We start from the raw sequence: 21,188 nt of genomic DNA, 5'->3' as shown, positions 1-21,188 counted from the left end.
CTCCATCAAATAATTTATCATTAAGCAATTAAAAAAGCACAAAATACAATTATAAAAATAATTGTTTATTGATGCAATACTGTACAGTACACTGCGTACTTTGTAAACAAATACTTCGTACATTGTTCTATCATACACTACTATTCTGCACCTTGTACTGTACAAGATATTCTTGATACTTCAGATATTCTTAGTCATCTGTAGAACATGCCGTAAGACCGACAGGTTAGTTAAAAAGGTTTCTGGTATACTTTCAACTACCTGACCAAGTATATCATTGGTTATCAATTATTATGAGCAGTTTATGCCCATGAATTCATGCCTTATACAAAGTAGAATAATATCTGTTCTATATAAGTTCATAAAAATCATAACAGATATAAAAGAAGCACAAAAGTTTTCATATTGAGAAGTCCATATAAATCAGTACACATTTAAAGAGCACAAAAGACTGTTTGTCCAGAGTAAAACTTGTTGACAACAGAATCTTTATTTGGTAGAAATATGATGAAATATCTGCATGGACCCATAAAATCATAAAAAATTTAATTTTAATCCTCCCTGTAATAACTAAACCTTCCAAATACAGAAAGAAAAGTGAACACCAATAAATGAAAAATTTTCAACAGAGTGCAAAATATTTTCTAAAAATTTATTGATGTCAAATATACATAAAGTATGTTTACATAGTTTTTAATGTTTAATTTACCTACAATAATAGGTTCATGGCACAAACAAAAAGTTAGTTATATCAAGTTTAAACTCATGTATTTCTTTAACTCACTTTTATATTATCAATGTAAACATTTTCATTAAGTAAATCATACATAAATGACGCTTAATAATAAATACTGTAAATCCTTGATTAAAATTAAAAATTCTAAAGTAAAACAATGATTACAAAATTAAACATTGTAATTTTTCAAGATAACTTGATGAAATTACCAACAGTACACAAATAATTATTTATTGAAAATTTAAAAAAAAAAAACAAAGAAAGAAAAACTAAAAAAAAAAAGTTAGTCTTCAAGAAAATTTTTCTAATATTATCTTTTACTGACATTAGTGCATTGAAAAAAATATAACAATAATTTAGCTGTTCAAATCTCATGTTGTTACATACATCTCAATTTCAACTCAAAAGGCTTTGCCTGATCACATAGGCAGATGATACAGATGAATTATATGATCTCTGGTTGTAAATTAAATCTATTTATTAAGGTTTATTTTATGTGGTTTTGGTTTTTATACAGTTAGGATATGTTCAATGTATGCCAAAATAATATTTGTTTATAAGCATAGGAAGGATGAAGTGTATATTTTTTTTTACTGACTTTTCAAAGAAAAGTAGAGTAAATCCCCCCCCAACACCACCACCACTACCCTATGGGTAAAAATTTATGTTACCCATAGGGTATATTTACCCATATAGGGTTATATACCCATATAACAATTTACACCCTATGGGTGTAAATTATTTACACCCATTGTTACACATTGTTTATATACCATTGTTGTGAAAATGAATTTTCTTTATGTTTTGAAGTATGAAATAAATACAATTCACTTAAATTGTGGTTTCCTTATACATTTATTTATTTACAGGTCTATGGCATAAAAATCTTCAGAACTACTACATTAATTACATTGAAATTTAGATATGTTGTAGTAGTGTATCTGAAGTTGTGCATGTAAAATTTTATAAAGACTGGTTGAGTCGCTCTTAAGTTATGGTTAATTTAAGTTCTAAAAAATTTGAGTAGGACAAGTTAGAAGCATGGTTCATTATGATGCTGCAAATTGGAATTTTGACGTTACTTTACCTGCATTACTAATTGTTATCAATATTGTTTAGCGTATTCAGTTAACATTACCTACTTTGAGAGTCATGATGACTGTGTATGTTTGAGCGGTGCAAACGGGAATAAAAAATAACAAAAACTCAGTCTTCCTGCACACAAGTTTTTTTTATTATTGTAAGGAGAACAAATGTTACTTTTACTGTGCTGTAGCTTCCGAACAGTATATTTAATTTTTGTTTTATGTAGATAACGTATTACAGTAAATCATAGATAATTAACATTAAACAAGTGTTAAATGAAGTTTTTCAATTTTTGATAACAATGAAAACATAAAATATTGCTACATGAATTGCACTGTACAGCATTAAATTTTTTTTTAAGAAAAACTATGACCAAAGGTGGTTAAAAGAAAGAAGAAATTTTTCTACATATTTTTAAAAAATAGCTGAAACAGGAAACCAGAAGATTTTTTTTATGGTTTATAAGCAAGAGAGGTAGAAATCGAAACTGATACTGGATGCTGAAGCTGGTGATCTGCAAGCTGTAAAACTAAGGAAGGAAAATGTGTCAGCAAAACTGAAGGTGACACTATTCACTATTTTATGTAAATTGTTGTGTTTATGTTATTAGATAAAGTTTTTTTTCAAAATGGCTACGAAAATCAATAAATATCATTTCAACAGACTAGATAACTACTATCTCCAGTCAAAAAATCAGATAAGAAGGTTTCAAAAATGATTCTACAACAGAGGTGACTGACAGATACATAAACCAAATTCCTTTAGTCCCTTATCTTGCATATTAAATTAGAGAAATTTTCTCTCACAAAAAGTGATTTACAATAGTTTAATGTCATCTTCAAGGCCACATCTTGATGAAAATAGAGTAGAGAAGGAAAAATCCAGTAAAAACTAAATTAAGTAATTTTTTCATACACAAACACTCAAAAGCATAAAATAAATAATTTATATTAATTTAAAACTTATTTGCCAAGGAAATTTTAAATAATTAAGACATTTTAATTTCTGTATTAACATTATTTTCATAACATTCACAATGCTTCACTTTAAGTTTTTTTTTTTATAATTTAAATAAAGAATGAATTATTTTTAAAGCACAATATGTACACTGAACCTAAAGATTACTGTGTGTAAAAAAATTATTAAATTTAGCATGATTATAATACAATGTTAGAAAAATTCAGACAGCACTCTAGTACAATTTAGGATAAAAATGCTTTTTGACCTAAATTGTACTCGTACTTTACTTTAAGTTTCATGTTTTTATAATAATATGAGTAGATCTCTTGATCTGTCCACAAAAGTAATCTTTGTAAGTGCAATGTTTGACTGCTTATTGATTACATAATACGAAGCAGTATTATTTTTTTAAAGAATAGGCTAAAGATCAAGACAATAATGTATCAAAAAAAAGTCCCTGTTTACAACAGAAAATTTATTCAAAGCCCAAGAAATTCCAATAATGAGGTTTTACGGAATAAAATTATCTGTTAATCTCTTATCGGTGAAAAAAACTATTATTGCTTAATCGAGTAAAAAGAAATAAATGAAAAAAAATGTTGAATTCAGTAACAGTAAGCGCTTAAAAACATACATTTGTACAAAACTTGTTTTCCTAATGTTAAGCACTTCAACATAAGCCTATCAGATAAGATAAAACAAGTTATTAAATGAACACACCTGACAAACAAAATCATCTAATCTTAATAAAAAATATAATTTTTTTTTACTCTATTAACATATCCATTCAATATAATCACTACTATCATTATAATTAGATATATATTATTTTATACTGTATCTTAGAGAAAAATGATTTCTAAGAGAGTATACACTGAAGAGTATATATTACACTTGTATGACACGAAGTATGCATACACATTTTACAACTAACGATTTTTCAGTCATTATTCCAGCAAACATAATGATTAAATGAAGAAGTAAAAAAGTAAAAACCTTCTCTCCTGAGTTAACATTAGAAAAGTCATAAATCCAAGCAGATTTTGAAGGATAGATTGGAGGATTAAAGAGAGATGTACCAAGTCAAGTTTAGATAATTGTAAAAATCATACTGATAAAAATAACTGTTACTTATTTTTAACATAAACACAGGTAAGCATGTGCGTCCATCCTATTACCATAAACATATACATTACTGAGTGTATATATAGCCTCATCATTAGGATCCAGCTTTATAAACTAATAGTGCACTATTAAACTGATTTTTTTTTCAACAACAAACTACTTTGTTATTTAAAACATAATAAAAACATGAACATTTTTTAAAATAACATTTAAATGTAATGCCACCCATGCATGATCAATGTAAAATAAAATTTACTTACACTTAATTTGTTAAAAAAAGAACATTAATCGAGTAAACACTATTCTACGGAGATTGTACATTAAAAGTCTCTTAACCTCATCAAGATGAGCACCATTACCAACAGTAATACCAACTATAATAATTCTGTTAAAAACTGAACAATAATTATAAAAGACCTCAGAAAAAATATTTCAATATATTTAGAAAGTAAGCTGCATTTTTAATTGTCATTTATTCATGTAATATAATATTTTTTATTTATAGTTTTGCAATATTTTTAACAATCTGATTGATTATTATAATATTCTGTACATCCTAAAAAAATATAGGGCATGTTTTTTTATTAAGGATCTTTCTTTCTTTCTGTCTGTCTGTTTAACCTCCACAACCACCATAAGGTAGTACTTCAGAAAATGAATGAGGATGATACATATGAATGTAAATGAACTATACATGTAAGCAGCTGTATCACTCAAGTATCAACTATAATTGTAGCTTATCAAATCCATGATCACCAAGCCAGGATTTATTGCTAATTAGAGTTCAATAACAAAATCGTGGAGCCATTAAATTAAAATACAAAACCAGAAATGCAATTCTTGAATTGTTAATTTCCTGTACAGGAAACCAAGTGTTAACAATCAGCATCGTTTTATTAGGCACTTCTAAAAATAAATGTTGTAAATTTCTTTATTAAAATTAAATTATTTTTTTTATTTATTTTTTAACAAAAAAAAAAAAAAAACATACAATCCAGAAAAAAATTGAAAATAATACTTAAAAGTAACATAATTAAATATACATAAAAAGAGTTGAGGAAAAAGCTTTTTTGTATTTTAATGCAAAAGTAGAACAAGGTTTTTTTTATTTCAAATGATATCATTAAACCAAATACGTACCATTTTGATTGACCACCTTTTGCAATTTTGGAATAAAATCATAATTAGTAATTGTAAAACTTCTGTACTTCTGCTTTCTCAACAAAAAAAACTGTGAATGATTTTCATATGCCTCTTTTAAAGTCAACTTTACATCATTAAGAGAATTCTGTAGATACTGAAACAAATGGTAATCTGATGGTATATGGTAAGGACTATAAGTAGATGCATCGTAACTTCCTTGCCAAGCTCTCTCAATCTTTGACAGGTCTCTAAAGATATGGCCTGTTGTGAGGGTCTGTGTCGGTGTGATGAAAGATGACAACTTTCCTTTTGATCAATTCTGGTCACTTTATCTTGATCGCTTGGCTTAATCTTTCCAGTTGCTAACAGTAGAAGTTAGAAGCAGCAGTTTGACAAGAAGCAGCAGCTCATAGTGAACAATTCCATTCTGTTCTCACCATACACACAACATCAAGAGCTTTTCTTAGTGAAATCCGAGTTTTAACACCACATGTGAAGTTTCACCTCATTTCAACCATAATCTTTTCCACAGATTATTGTCGTATGTGATACTTTTTCAATGCCCATAATGGGCAGTTTCAAAAACAGTTTGATTTTCCCTACTTTAGCAACGATTCACAAATGGAAATTCAACCAATTAAATTTTTCATTGTTAAATCACGTGGCACCCAAATATTGATTTTTTTTTGTATCCACCTTCTTCAAACAGTTTAAAAGTATAATGGGGTTGATGTTTAGTTTGTTACTGATGATAACATGACCACTAGTGTGTGGTCTTGTTCAATTTTTTCCCAAGATTTCACATTTTCATTTCATTTTTTTGACATTTTCAGTTATCGGCCAAGCAGAGCAAGGTGCACTATCGACATAAAAACTTCCTTGAAAATGCTTGAACTAACTTTGTGGCATACATACTGATACTGCATAATGTCTATTAACATCACAGATTTTTATAGCAGCCTAAGCCATTCTTCCCTTTTTGTAATAAAATGTTAAAATAAATCAAATTTCTTATTTATTTTCATTAATTTTCAAGACCCAATAACTTTTAAATAAATAAAATAATATAATCATAACCTTTCTAAAAATGCGTGTGATATGTTATCTTTCGAAACCACGCGAGTGTTGTTAGATTCAATTAATATTACCAGTATTATGCAATCCTAAAGCCATCTACTGGGAGAATAAGAAAAAACTTTTTCCCCAATACAATACTACAATTAAATTAAAAACAATACAATCTCACACATGATCAATTGAAATGGTACACTAAAACATACTTCTCAATATTTTTAATGTAATTCCACATAAAACATTCTGATGAAGTAGAGATATCTATGAATGCGTTAAGCATGGATTAAAAATACGGCAGAAAGTAGAAAAAAAATAATATGTATATATATCTATATATACATATATATGTAGGTTTCAAAAAATAAAGGAACATTTTGATTTCCCTCCCAATGCTATGTATGGCAGCAATGACTGTTCTGCTATAACTCATAACCTCTAACAGCTGTTAATAGAAAGTATTGTCTCATTGTTAGCTATTTGTGATTGTGTATAAAAGTCTGTTTAAAATGAGTGTTCATTTGTCTGATTGCACCAAGGAAGAAATGCAAGCAGTGATACGTTTTCTCTGCTCAAAAGGGGTGAAACTAGCAGAGATTATTCGTAGAATGCAGCAACAATATGAAGAGAGTTGTTTGAGAGGAAGCAAGATCTACGAATGATTGATCACTTTAAAAATGATAGGATTTCTGTCTGTGATGATCAGCGGCAAGATAGGCCATCTACTTCAAAGACTAATGACAATATAGAAGCAGTTAAACAAATATTCTCGGTAATTGACGAATTAAAGTTGTTGACATTGCAAGTGAGCTGAATATAAGCCATGACTAAGCATTTTCAATCATCCATGATTCTTTAAACTTTCGAAAAGTCTGAGCTTGTTGGGTTCCATGTCAGTTGACCAATATTCACAAACAGAATTGTTTGAAAATTTTCCAGAAGCTTTCTTCAAGGAAAAGAGAAGCGTTTTCCTTGATGCAATCAGACAAATGAACACTCATTTTAAATAGACTTTTAAACACAATCACAAATAGCTAACAATGAGACAATACATTCAGTTATGAAAATGAAGGAGACTCATTTCTTAAGCGAATAATAACCGTTGATGAGATATGAGTCCATCACTTTGAACTCGACAGTAAGTAACAAAGTTTACTGTGGAAACGCCCTTTATCTTCCACACCAAAAAAGTTAAAACTCAGATGGCTGCAGGAAAGGTGATGATGACAATATTCTGGGATGTGGAAGGTTAACTTTTGGTTTACTTCATACCTAAAGGTCAATCAGTAAACAGTGACAATTAGTGTGAGCTACTGCATTTACTGAAACCAAAAATCAAATCCAAAGGATGTAAACTTTCTAAACGCATGATTTTTTCTTCAGGATAACACTTAACCTCATACAGTTAAAAAAACATCCTTTGCCTTCAAGATCTCGGTTTTGAACTGCTGGACCACCCTCCATACAGTCCGGACCTGGCTCCAAGCGATTTCGATTTTCATCTTTTTGGACCATTAAAAGAAGAGTTGCAAGGAAATCATAATCAATCTGATGAAGAGACCATAGAAGCAGTGAAACATTTTCTGCACACCAGACCAAAAACTTTCTTCCAGGAAGGAATTGAAAAGCTCTTAAAAGATGGACTAAGTGCATAGAAATAGGAGGGGATTATGTTGAAAAATAATGCATGTATCATTTATGTAAGTAAAAATAAATATATTAATTTTTTGAATTCACTTTACTTTTTGACTTGCCCTCGTTTATAACCTTCAAATGTATTCAATAGTTTTGTAATGATCCTTAAACTAATTTCAATTCAAAATATAAGCACTTAACACATATTTGTTATATCTAGCAGATAAACATCAATAAATAAACTTAACATTACTACGCTGTTCTGTATTGTTACTTTTTTGCCAGATATTAAAACCATTAAATTTAGTAACTCTTTAAAAACCTTAAAAATCTATGGTGAAACTAAATATTTCTGAGCTGGATTTCAACTAACTGGATATATTCAGAAAGAATTAAAATATTATTGAGCTTCTAGATATCTAAAAAAAAAAAAATAGCCACAACTATTTTTTAGCCACGGCTATTGGACAAAGGGCCAAGAGGGCCTTGACCCTTGATCTTGGTGGTTCGTAGGCCACCATGATCAAGGGAATAAATATTAACAGTTAAACAGATAAATATTCATTAACTAAATACTGTAATAAATGATAAATACTTTTACAGCCACAAAGATGGTATTACATTTTATTTTGATAACTAATATTATAGTTCACCAGTAAGATTAGGTTGCAAATTACTCTCTTCCTCCAATAAAGATTATTTTGTTTTATTTTAGAGAATAATTATTATTAATAATAATAATAATGATGGTGACAAAAATTTGTAAATCATTATTTTAAACATAAAATTAGTTTTCTCTGGTGCAAAAAATTTGAACTAGTCAAATCAGTTAACAATCAATACTATGATAAATACAGATCAATAAGAGTGTTTATTATTAACAGAGAGGATATGTTTTAATATCCTAACTGCATGTGAAGTTATCACTACCACTATGGTAGAATAGGAAAAATGTCATTGATGTGCAAGACCCAAATGAGTCATCTGCAACTGTCAACTGTAGATACATTTAGTAGTCAATACCATTTAAATAAAGATCGGTAAGTGAAATTATTTTTATAATCACTATTTAATACATGTGTTATTGTTATGATTTAATTTACTGCAATTTATTTTTATTTAAGACCAGACTCTTAAAATTATAATTAACATTTAAAATGAATATGCTTTAAAATTATAAGAACTATTTTTATTCTGTCTACAGTGATTTTATAATCTAACTAATCTGTGATAAGGGCTTGCAAAATAGTATACAGTTTAAGATAAATTGAATGTCTTAATGTATCAGAAATTAGAAAAATTACTTCTACTTTGTGTACAAAAATTATGGATATACAGTATTCAAGAAATAGTGCACAAACTTTAGGAACTGATTAAGCTACAAAAATGTTTTAGCTCGCTTCAATACCTGTTACTTATCTTGTGTGCACATATATGTGTATGATTTCTAATAGAAATTTAAATTTCAATAATGGACTGAAGCAAAAACATCTCAATCAAATTTTTATACAAAAAACACACACAAAAGAAGTAGAAAAAAAATATTTTCACATTAATCCTTTCTTTGTCATGATTGATTTCTGACTGAAAAAGTGTACTGCTCAACAGATATGAAAAATTAATGTTGTTTGTTAGTTTTAAGGTATTGCTTTTGAACAGCTTATTAACTTTTAATAAGATTCGCACATTCATTTTTTGTGAATCAAACATAGATTCTATAGCATTTTGAAAGCAGGCCAAGGAAGGAGGTATTACACAATTTTTTTCTATTTTATCACTCGAATGATAGTTAAAAGAAAAATTTTTAAATATTCTCTTAATAAATTTAAGAATTCTTTAATGCTTTTAAATATTCTTGAATAAATAAAAAAATTATTTAATCTCAATCTTTTTCAATACAAAAATTCTGAATTTCCTAATCATAACTATTTTTTGTTATTTCCTTTGGTTTAACCCACTACATATTATTATTTTATCAGTTTCCAAAAAATGTAGTTTAAATTCTGTTTCAAATATCTTATATTTTCATACAAATAGATTCTTTAAAGCATAATAAATTTCAAGTGCCAACAGCATTTGGTGAAACTGTAACCCAATGTATATTATCTTAATTAGGTAAATTATAAGAACCAATTTATTTTAACAAGATTTCAACACACTTTGCATTTTATCTTACTTCACACCCTTTAAAGATGCTACCCCTTCTAGTTATTTAGAATGTAAAAGAAGCATTAATTTCAGATATATATATATATATATATATATATCTAAATTAATGTAATTAAAATTAAATTAATGTAGCAAAAACATTCAGGCTATTGTTTTTTAACTTTACAATATTTTACAGTTGGATTCAAAAAGAAAATAAAAAAGTGGGTAATAAAGAACAAAAGAAACAAGTTTTCAATGCTTCTATTTTTTAATCAAACTATTTTTTGTTTATAATACATATATATGTATGTGTGACTATATATGTACACACACACACACATATGTATATATATATATATATATATGTGTGTGTGTTTTTGTTAGTTAATAAATCGAAATCTCATATGTATTTTAAACTACTTCTCTTCTTGATAGGTTTTATGAGATCTACCAGCTCAGGATGCATTTTAACATTTTTTCCTTCATTTGGAAAAAAACGATTACAACACAAAAATTGGGTGACTTAAGATATTCTTTAAATTTTTAATTGGAGTTCCAACTCTTTCTTGATAAAAATTTCATAAATGCATTTAAAAACATGTTTAATAATCTTATGGTAAACAAAATTAAAAAGAAAAACAGTTTTAACCAAATTTATTCATGTGATAAAAATTATTTTAAAAAATTAATTACTAGTTTCATGGGAAATAATTCAAAATAATCCAATTTTACAAGCTAATCCAAGTTATTAAAACAAATCTATAAAATTTTCTATATTGTTAATTAAAAAATTTTGATTGTATTTCCTACTCTTTGGCCAAAAGTTTTGGAGATACGATTAATCATTTTAATTTTACAAGGTTCTTGTACAAAATAAAAGTTATATATAGAATCCAATTATTTAATTTGATATTTTTTCTCCATAAAAATAATTTCTTAAATCAGATAAACTAAGGTATTATTTTACAAAACAATAAAAAAATGCGCCAAATTTTGGAAATCCGCAAAATCAGAATACTGTAAAGTGAAAATTAATTTCCTTCAGTCATGATTTTGACTGTCCGAATTAGATAGTTATACCACAGCAAGATATAGAGTAAGATACTTCTGAAAAAAAACGACATGAGTTTAATTTAATTTCTAAGTGTCTGGGTTCCCAAAATGTAATAAAAACATTCAGGCTATTGTTTTTAACTTTACAATATTTTACAGTTCAATTCAAAAATAAAATTAAAAAAACGGATAATAAAAGACAAAAAAAAACAAGTTTTCAATGCTTCTATTTTTTAATCAAACTATTTTTTTGTTTATAATACGTATATATGTATGTGTGACTATGTATGTATACACACGCACATGTTTATATAAAGAACACACATATGCAATATGTTTTTCTTCAGTTCATTATAGAAAGTCTGTTTTCTCTTCATCTATTTTTAGTAACTATAGAAAAAACAAATCGATTGTTACCAGGTTTACAATCTAACATAAGAAGTTTATATTAAAATAAAATAGTCTGACCAAAATTTTATAGCAAAACATAAATTGCAACATTATAATGAATTCAATAGTAAAAACTAGCTAGCTTATAAAAACTGAAAATCCAATTATATTTACACTCTTCTTCAAAAGTTTACAGATTTCTGATACCTAAATTCTTGATCAAAAATTTTTTTTGGAATCGATTCCTTATTTAATCAATGATTTTATTTTTTCTTATTTTAAATTATTATTTTGAACTATTTAAAACAGAAAACAAGTATATATTTACAATTAGAAGAACAGCAAGCATAATAAACACAGTGTAACAGTTGGGAGCTATCAAAACATAGAGCAGCTGTGTTAGAAATAAGCTATATTTGTTGAACACGAGTCACTTTGTTTTACAAAAATAAAAATAGTAACTCAGCATTTATAACCAATATAGATAAGAATATGTTTCTAAAATCATAAGGAATCATTAAAATCACTCTGAAATAACATCAGAAATAATTGGCTTTAAGAAAATGAAAACCTTACGTTTTTAATAAACAGATGAAAAGAGAAAATAAAAAATAATTCAAAACGATTTCCAAATCTCATATTTAATGAGGTTTTCAGCAGAATGCTAATTCAACAATCTTATAATTACTGGAGTAGAATCACGACACACAAATAAAAGAAACTTACGGTTAGGAAAGGAAGGTAATCCCAGTCATTTTCAATTATAAATTCAAATTAAAAAAAAATTTGCGATTAATTGTTGACTAGTTTTCTTCTTTTTTTTTACATGTGTTAATAAGTAGTCAAATTTAAAACATGAATACCGTACAGAATTACAACAATATTAAAAAATTGGTAAATGAGAAACACATTCTACAAAATTATTACAGTACTAAATAAAAGTTATGTCACTTTCTTCATAAAATATATTATTTCCTATAAACTAGGTTATATGTCATTTAGATAAAATTTTGCAAATTTATCAATTAAAATTTCAAAATAAGGTCAACAGCATTAAAATAATAGTCACCATCAAAAATCAATTTGCTGTTATCTATTACTTTAAAACTATAAATAACAAAATAAAAATAATATATTTGTTAACCCTGTACGATATATAAATTAAGATATTATACAGTTAACACTAATTATCAATGTTTTATTAATAATGAACTGATAATTTATTAATGTAAACACAACAAAGAATAAATTGATGGAATTTTGCACATAGAAAACAAATTACATACGACCAATTTTTTTTTCTAATTATATTTTAATTTATTGTTTAACATCAATAACCCGCGCTATATTGCATAGTAATCACATAAACTAGCAATTCATGTTTGATCACATGGAATGTATATGTGATCACTTATACTTCATATAAAAATGAACTTTTGAAAAACAAATTGTATTTATACTTATTTCATTTATAAACAGTAATTCAATAATTACAAATACTAAATCTTATTTTATTTACTTAGAAATTTATATATTTTTTTAAAAAAGAAGATATATATATATATACACATATATAAACGCATTCATTTTTAAGTAGTTTAAAATATGTTGTAACTGTCCCTACAGAAAAAGGTTAAGTTCTAAACAATGAATTTTATTTTGATTTTCAATAAATACAAATTAAAAACATACAATGACTAACATGTATAAAAATTACAGATATGAAAAAGGCATATTAATATTATAGAAACATTACTGCTTATGTTTTTTATACTTTTCTCAAGTACAAATAGGGAGGAAATCCTATCTGTATGAAGAATGCAAATAAACATAAATTTAATAAGTATATTAAACACAGTCAACACTTTATGACATCAATCAATGGGCTGGGGAAGAATTAATTATAAAAACAGCAAGTGAATTAGGATAAATGGATTCTTAGAAAAGCTTTTGTTCATGTATTGGTCAAATTTAATATGTTAAAAAATGCATAATTAAAATAAAACCATGAATGTAATATGTAACACGTGAAATAATGGAAAACTGCTTTAAAATAATTGAAAAAGAAAAAGAAGATTGGCCATTAATTTACAATGGCGAATGATAATTTTCAATTTATAATTTTCTAAATGCATTTTTTTTTTTTGTTGAGATAACAGCATCAACTGCTTTGGTCAGTTTTTCCTTATGAGAATGAAAATTTGAAGCATATGAAAAATGACAAGCCTGACCGGAATTTGAACCCAGGACATCCAGATGAAAGAAGATGCTGCCACTGTGCCATGGAGATTGATACTTTAATTTTAACTGGTTGTTACAATTAAATGAATTAAAAGTGGTATAAAAATAGTCAAATAAGTATTTTTGTTAAAATGTACATACATATATGTGAATGTTGTGCCATAATGTATAAATGCAGAGGTTAACATATTTGTTATTAATTAATAATAAATGGAATGAATAAATAAATAAAAAGCAAAAAAATGATAACATTACAATACAGAATTCATTACCAAGATCTACAAAATATTACAAAACAACAGATTTATGAGAAAGTAGCTGTAAATGAAAGTAATTAAACATCCTGATGGTGAAAAAATAGTCAAGAAGATGATTTTAAAAAGTAATAGAACTTCATGCCAAACAATAAGTTTTGGCAAATATCTAATTTGTTAAGTAGTCATTTAAATGCACATTAATAAAATTAATTGTAAATGTTAAGCATCATCGATTTTGTTAATGCTGTTTCTTGTTTTTGTTTAGACAAAAACAAAAAACAGTCCAGAACCTGGAAATTACTGCACAAGTATTAACAAATTTTACCTAATTTCAGCATTTTCTACTTAATAAGTTATTCTTGGCCACCTTTGTAATCTGATATATGTGAAAGCTCAATAGTCTGTCGATCAACCAAAAATGTACACATTTAATTCAAATTAAAAAATTCATTAGAGAATGTAAATTCACCAGTCCATTCAAACAAATGGTCTCATCTAGCTTTTGATTATTTTTTATACACGCCATTGCCAAAAATTACTTCAGATATATCATAGACAAAAGGTGTTAGATCATAACTAAATAACATTAAAATATGTTTTAGTAAATTTTTTTCTCCATAAAATTCACAAGCTACTAATGAACCTAAAATGTCATAACAATTTGTTCTTTAATATGCATCATTCCAATTATATATACAGAATGGAAGCTGTCAGTTAATTCTAATCTTCTAAAACACATCATTATAACTGTGTTTACTAGTGTTCTTAGTACAGTGTTTGATGAAGATTAATGAGGTCTTTTTTTTCATTTTTGGTTGAGTCATGACCAACTATCAGATTTTACATGTTATGATGGTAATGTTTATCTAGTGTTAAAATCACAAGCTTGCTATAAAAACATTAAAGCATTTTATACAATAAGTTTTTTGTATCTACGTATTCATCATCATTAATAAAATACAACGGCCGTTCAGAAAATATTCAACCTGATAAACAAAACACAAGATTTTTCAAAAAGTTTTTATTTATTTTTTGACATAGACACAAGGTGTCTATGTCAAAGTAAGTCTATCTATGTAAGTCTATTTAGACTTACGACTTTCAAATTTTTAATATCCTCAATATTTGTCAACCAATTTCTCTACCGCTGCAAAATAAGGGTCTGACTCAGCTTTGTCCTCATCATTTGAGGTAAATCTTATTAAGTAAGTCATTTCTTCAAATTTGAGAAGAGAAGGTAATCACTGAGAGCCAAATCCAGCAAATACAGCACATATGGAAGCACACTGAAACACAGGTCATTAAATTTTGCAGCAACTACCCAAGATGTGTGTGCAAGTACATTATCATGATGAAAGAGAATTTCTTTTTGGCCAAATCTGGATATTTAGCCTGAACAGCAACCTTTAATCAGTCCAGTAGTGAAGCGCAGTACCCCTGTTGATGATCCTGCCTCTTTCAAAGTAGTCTAGGAGTATTACACCACAAGAATCCCAAAAAAATCTTAGCCGTGACTTTTCCTGCAAATGAAACTTTTCAATTATTTTAGTCCACTTTCACCTGGTCCCAATCACAGTTTGGACTGCTTTTTGGTCACTGGTGTGTAACAGTGAATTCAAGGTTCATCTAGTGTTATAAAACATCGTCAAAGGAATCGTGTTTAAATAAGTCTAAATGCCCTTGGGTATTTAGTCAAATGCATTTTTGGTTGACTGTTAATAAATGAGACGTCCATTAAGCGGAAAACATTCTTTTTCAAAAACATTGTGTAAAATGTAATGAACACAGTCTGTCAAGATGTTAATTTTGGGTGTCCCGAGTGTTCATAATCTTCAATGAATGGATGACCATGTTCAAATTCAACAGCCGACTTTTTACTATAAAAAACAAAGGGGAAGAATCCTTTAAAGTAGAAACTAACTCTATTTGTATGTTCATTGGGTAAACCTTTTAAAACAAAATATTTTATAACAGATAAAATTTGAATTTATCCAATTTTCAGCAAATGTCAAAACTTGTTTGCTTTACATGACCACCCACACATAAGCAACTAAACACATACATCTAAAACTTTCCAACACACCATCTAAATGATCATACCTGTCAAATAATATGACCAATATGGCAGAAGTATGATTAAATACTAATGTGTTGATTTTTTGCGCCATCCCTGTGTCAGACTGAGATCATTTTGAACAACTCTCATATTTTGTAAATGAACATGAATCCATAGATTTAAAAAGATTATTGTATAAAATACTCTAATGTTTTTATAGAAAGCTTGTTATTTTGGTGTTTCTCTGTAGTTTTTGGTAATTATCACAGCACATATTAGGCAATATGTTCAACAAAAAAGTATTTGTTTATATATATATGAACAAATACTCTTTTAGTAATATTACTATTATTCTTTTCTTTATAATATAAAGAAAATAATATAATATAATATTGCAATTATTATCTTTATAATATAATATAAGTAATATTTATATTATTACTTATATTAAAATCAGACTTTTTTTATTTTCTTTGTAAGTTTTCTATTCAAGTTTAAAAAAATTTGTTTTATTTGCTTAAACATTTCTTGTTTGCCTTTTTAAGTTTACTTTTTTTAATAAGAACAAATTTTAATGCAAAATATGAACATTAAAATATTTTTTTAAATCCAGATAATACTACAAATATTATATATAATACAAGGTGACTTTAGTCACCGCATAATCAGTAATCATAAACATATGTTGCTGTCTGGATGGTTATCAAGATTGAAATTTAGAAGCGAGTTCATTTTATCACATTATTAATAGAAAATTCCATATTCGCTCAGGTTATCACTCTTCAACTAATATACTTTAATCAGTATCATACTTCAAAAACACACCCATTCTAAACATAATTGTTAACAGATTCTTTTATAAAAATAATAAGTTAGAAAGACAGAAAAATATACAGACCAAAAGCTGTTGTTAATTTTATGGACTTAGTTTTTTGTTTAATAAAGCTCAGTTTAAATACACTATTAAAAAAAAGGACATTTATGCTTACATAAAGAAATCTATTCAATTCTTTTCTTTGTGTGACAAGGAAAATAATGAACTGAAATTTATAAAATTAATAATCAAAATTAACTTGTAGATTTTACTCATTCAGTATATAAATAAACCTATATTGAATTTTACTTTGGGTGAGAAACATTATTTTTTATTTTAAAATTGATCCAAAAAATATTATCAAAATCAGTAAAGTTTATTTTTGCATAAAATGAGTTTTTATCTAAAACCTACAAGTATCTTATTACTTATCCAAAAGTAATTTTGAATACTAATTTTCAAACTTATAGTGGGTGTTTTTTCCTTATCGTATAAGGGAAAAAATTGAATCATCCCATTATATTATAATAGCACCTTTTTTCTTGTTTAACCAAGCTACACAAAAATCAAAGTTCATAAAATTAACATCTTTTACTCAGTACATTGTTTTTTCTATCTTTCTATCTTCATAAATTATTTTAAATATAATTTATCAATAAGTTTAAAATTTGTTATTAGAAGTGAATATACAAGTAGTATACATATATATGATACTAAAAAATAAAAACGTATACCATTATGTAAACACTCAAAACGTTCTTCATATCATTAAAAGTACATAATTAAATCCATACTTATTCATGAAATGTCAAGCATATGAAAATCACTTAATGTAAGGCATTTTACAAACCAACAGTTCATGTAAAGCCAACTTACTTCTATAAATTAAATTACATGAAAAAATCCCATGTATGTAACTTACACCTGCAATAATGTTCAAAGAAGTTTTTTTTCAAGTTAATTAAAATAAAAAGCATCCACAATGCTGAACTTTTCAGAATTCAAGTTAAAATTTAATCGTTTCCTTATCCCTCCAATTATAAAAGTTGATACTTATTACTATGCTTCCAACAATAACATATAACAGTGTACAATTTTGAATGAAAATTCACATTTTAAGGCATAATTGACTTCATTTATTAAAAGTAGTAAAGTAGAAAGATGTTGGAATGGGGAGTAGACTTATTTCTCCTACGGCAACCATTCCAATACTTCTGTAAATTGGCATGGTAGTGTAGTGCAACTATTTGAACCAACGTGTTAAATTCTGCTAATTACATTACACATTTACCTTATATGCAATTACTAATATCAATTTTGGTTCATGAGACCCGTCATATAGCACTTCATTAAGTGCATGGTGTAAAACTATGCACCATGCATTCTGTCAGGATATGCCTGACTGATCTGAAGTTTATATCGCATAACTATAATTGCAATATGAAAGTCGCATCATAATAAAATACAAAATTATGTAGTTACAATACAACACTCACTAGTGTTACAGAACAGAATATGGTGCAGGTATAGCAGGAAAGGGGGATATCTATACTAATAAGGTTTTTACACAATGCCTCTTAACATTGTTCCTTAGACATCAACTGTATGAGGTGGATGACTGTGAACCATATGATGATAAGTCATGGTAAATGTAAACATCAATCAAGAAAGATAAAATGATAATTCACATAGGTTATATTAAGTTCATATGAAATCAGCCTATCACACCATTACGATTTCTTTGCAGGGGAAAGTTTAGAGTAAAGAGTTTATATGAATATACTTACAGGACAACATATGCGGATGCAGTTGGAGATAATAAATAACAGTAGGACAACATTAAAAATTCTGTGAAATTTTTTAGATTGATTGTTAAAGGATCAATCATTATCTACAGGCACATTTTAATTAATTTAATAATTGTTGCAGAATTCTTTAAGTGTATGGTTAAGCAGCATTTCTAATTAGAAAGGGGTGTTGGATTAATTATAACTAACTTCTAATTTAAAGGAGTGCTGGAGTATAGAATTTCCTGTTTTGTTTCTATAGTGTAGGGTACTGATTGAATACTGATTTGAATACTGATTGAAAACTCTGCTGATGCCCTTACTGCACTCATTTCTGATCTTCTTGGTTTTCGGCAATGAATTTCAGTTATGTACCTGGATATAGGCTGGATATAGCTGAATCTATAACCAGGCAAAATGGCTTAATTTTAGACAGAAGTAAGATGTTCAAAAAAAATATATAATTAACAGTAAGGCTTTTTATACAGTAGGGAAGTCAGAGTGAAGTGTGACTAAAGATATTCCCTGTGGTAGGTGCCTCTCCCCCTCTAGGATGTTTGCAGATAGATATCCACTCTTGCAACTACCTAATATTTTCTTATATTTTTTTTTATTAAAAGAAAAATAGTAAAAACTGTTCTAAAATAGTAGTAAAAATTAGTATGCATTTTCAACCCTATCTCAGACATTGTTGTAAGGTAAAATAAAATATAGTTAGAAATACCTAATTAGAATAATTTGAACAATTTAATCAAAATATTAATTTTTTAGAGTATTTTAAAAATATATACCAACCAGTACAACAAAGGCTTAAATTTATTCCAACCTGGTAACATCTGATAAATAAAATAACAATAAATAAATAAAATATTACAAGCAAAGGAGTTAAAACAAGAAAAGTTTAAAAACACAAATTTAATAGCAGTGGTTTCAATGATGACTTCAAATACCAGAACTTACTGTTTACAGCGTAAGGACTGTTATTTCATGTTTGTCAATCCATATCTTCAGTCACCTAAACTTCTGTTTCTTATGGATGAATGACCAAGTAGGTCATTTATTAACAAAAAGTCATGATCAAAAAAAATTCCATGTAAATGAACTATAACACAATGTAAATTTTCAGAAAAGAGTATAGAGTAAATATAATGAACATTTGATACTAATTTTACTTTAGTTTATCTTTTTTATGACACAATCATTTCAAACGGATACCTGATATTAACAGAAAAATGTGTAAACCTCATCAGTGTGTGTATTTAAATTATTCAAATTTAATAAGATATAAAAAAGTTCACAGATTAATTGATATAAATGGAAATGGAAGATTCTACTCAAATAACAATAAAATAGTTTACTTATTAATCAATATCTAGAAACCGTGCTGAAGAACCAATCAACTTGAACTTGAGGCTGCAGCACAAATTAGATTACATCACAATTATAAAGAGAGATATCTAACCATAAATGTTTCATTCGAGTTCAAGGACTACATTTACTTAACTTAATTTAGGCGTTATATAATGATACAAGTTAAAGTTCAAGATGTAGAAGTTAGGCTTTATAGAACTAGGCCCGGGAACTGTTAGCATGACTTCCTGAATGCAAATTCCAATATCTCACACAATAATTATTTATATAATAATCTTAATCATCTACCTATAATTCATGACAAAAAAGTTATAAATAATATTAATAACAATTAGTAAATAATCTTGATAATCTTTTTTTTATAATTTTCAAAAGCCTGATAATTCAAAATTCTAACATTCTTTTCAAAATACTTTCTTCTTCTTCTTCTTCTTCTTTCAAAACCTTGATCTTAAAAGTCAGCATTAAATTAAAAAACAGATGCCTAACAATACTCTAATATACCTCATTCTACGTACATTTCAAAATTTAAAAGGAACTGTCATGTAATATTTTTTCAAATGCAGATTTTCTAACTTTTTAAAATAATTTATTTTATTTTATGGTTTTGTTTAATTTAAAACTTAAACAATCCTACAAACATTTTGCTCATAAGTAAAAATGTACTCAAAGAAATAAAAAGATGCAAAGTATGTTTCTTAATAAAAATTAAAAAAAGGAATGTACAGAAACAGCATGAAAAGGCTGGCTACTGAGCCTAACTAAAGTTCTCTGCAATGTCTACTTATGAATGAGATGAACTAATCCAATAACTCTCTCAGGACTGTAATATGAATTATTTGTTTACTCTTAGTACTCTTGACTAATTTTCTTGCATTTTTTCTTTTTTTTTAATTTTTTTGCATTTTCTTGACTAATTTTTTTCGCATGAAAATTGTTTTTGAATACATAATAGGTGGATATATATCATTATGCAATAATCCTTTCATAATTTAATGCTAATACTAAGGGAAAAAAAATTGAAAAAGATAAAAATCCTTAACATAATCAAGATAGACAATGTATTTTTGTTTGAAAATTTTCTAAGTTATCAATAAAAAAATGTATACAATATTTTATATATATATATAGAGAGAGAGAGAGAGAGTGAGAGAGAGAGAGAGAGATAGTAAAATCTTTTTTTATTGAAACCGTTAAAAAACCAACAGCATTTAGAGAAAGCAATTACTATACCAAGTTTGAAATAAGTAAGTGATAAAAGTTATTAAATTTAATGAGTAAAATATAAATTTGAAAGTTTATTGTTAAATAA

General features: G+C 26.9%; 1 protein-coding gene across 4 annotated transcripts in view; it reads right to left on the bottom strand.

Moving 5' to 3' along the window:
- Positions 1–21,188, bottom strand: part of babo (TGF-beta receptor type-1 babo) — a 116,921-nt gene that overhangs the window by 60,319 nt on the left and 35,414 nt on the right. Inside the window, exon 1 of one of the 4 annotated variants that reach the window (XM_075373108.1) lies at positions 12,077–12,210. The exons of the other annotated variants lie outside the window; for them this stretch is intronic. The gene's annotated coding sequence lies outside the window, so the exon portion shown is untranslated. Of the gene's footprint in view, positions 1–12,076; positions 12,211–21,188 lie in introns of those variants that run through there. 4 annotated transcript variants of the gene reach the window in all.

Source organism: Lycorma delicatula, chromosome 8, assembly GCF_047948215.1.
Source record: "Lycorma delicatula isolate Av1 chromosome 8, ASM4794821v1, whole genome shotgun sequence".
Taxonomy (NCBI): Eukaryota; Metazoa; Arthropoda; class Insecta; order Hemiptera; family Fulgoridae; genus Lycorma; species Lycorma delicatula.
The sequence above is the reverse complement of the archived record's forward strand: the minus strand, read 5'-3'. Positions and strand labels throughout refer to the sequence as shown.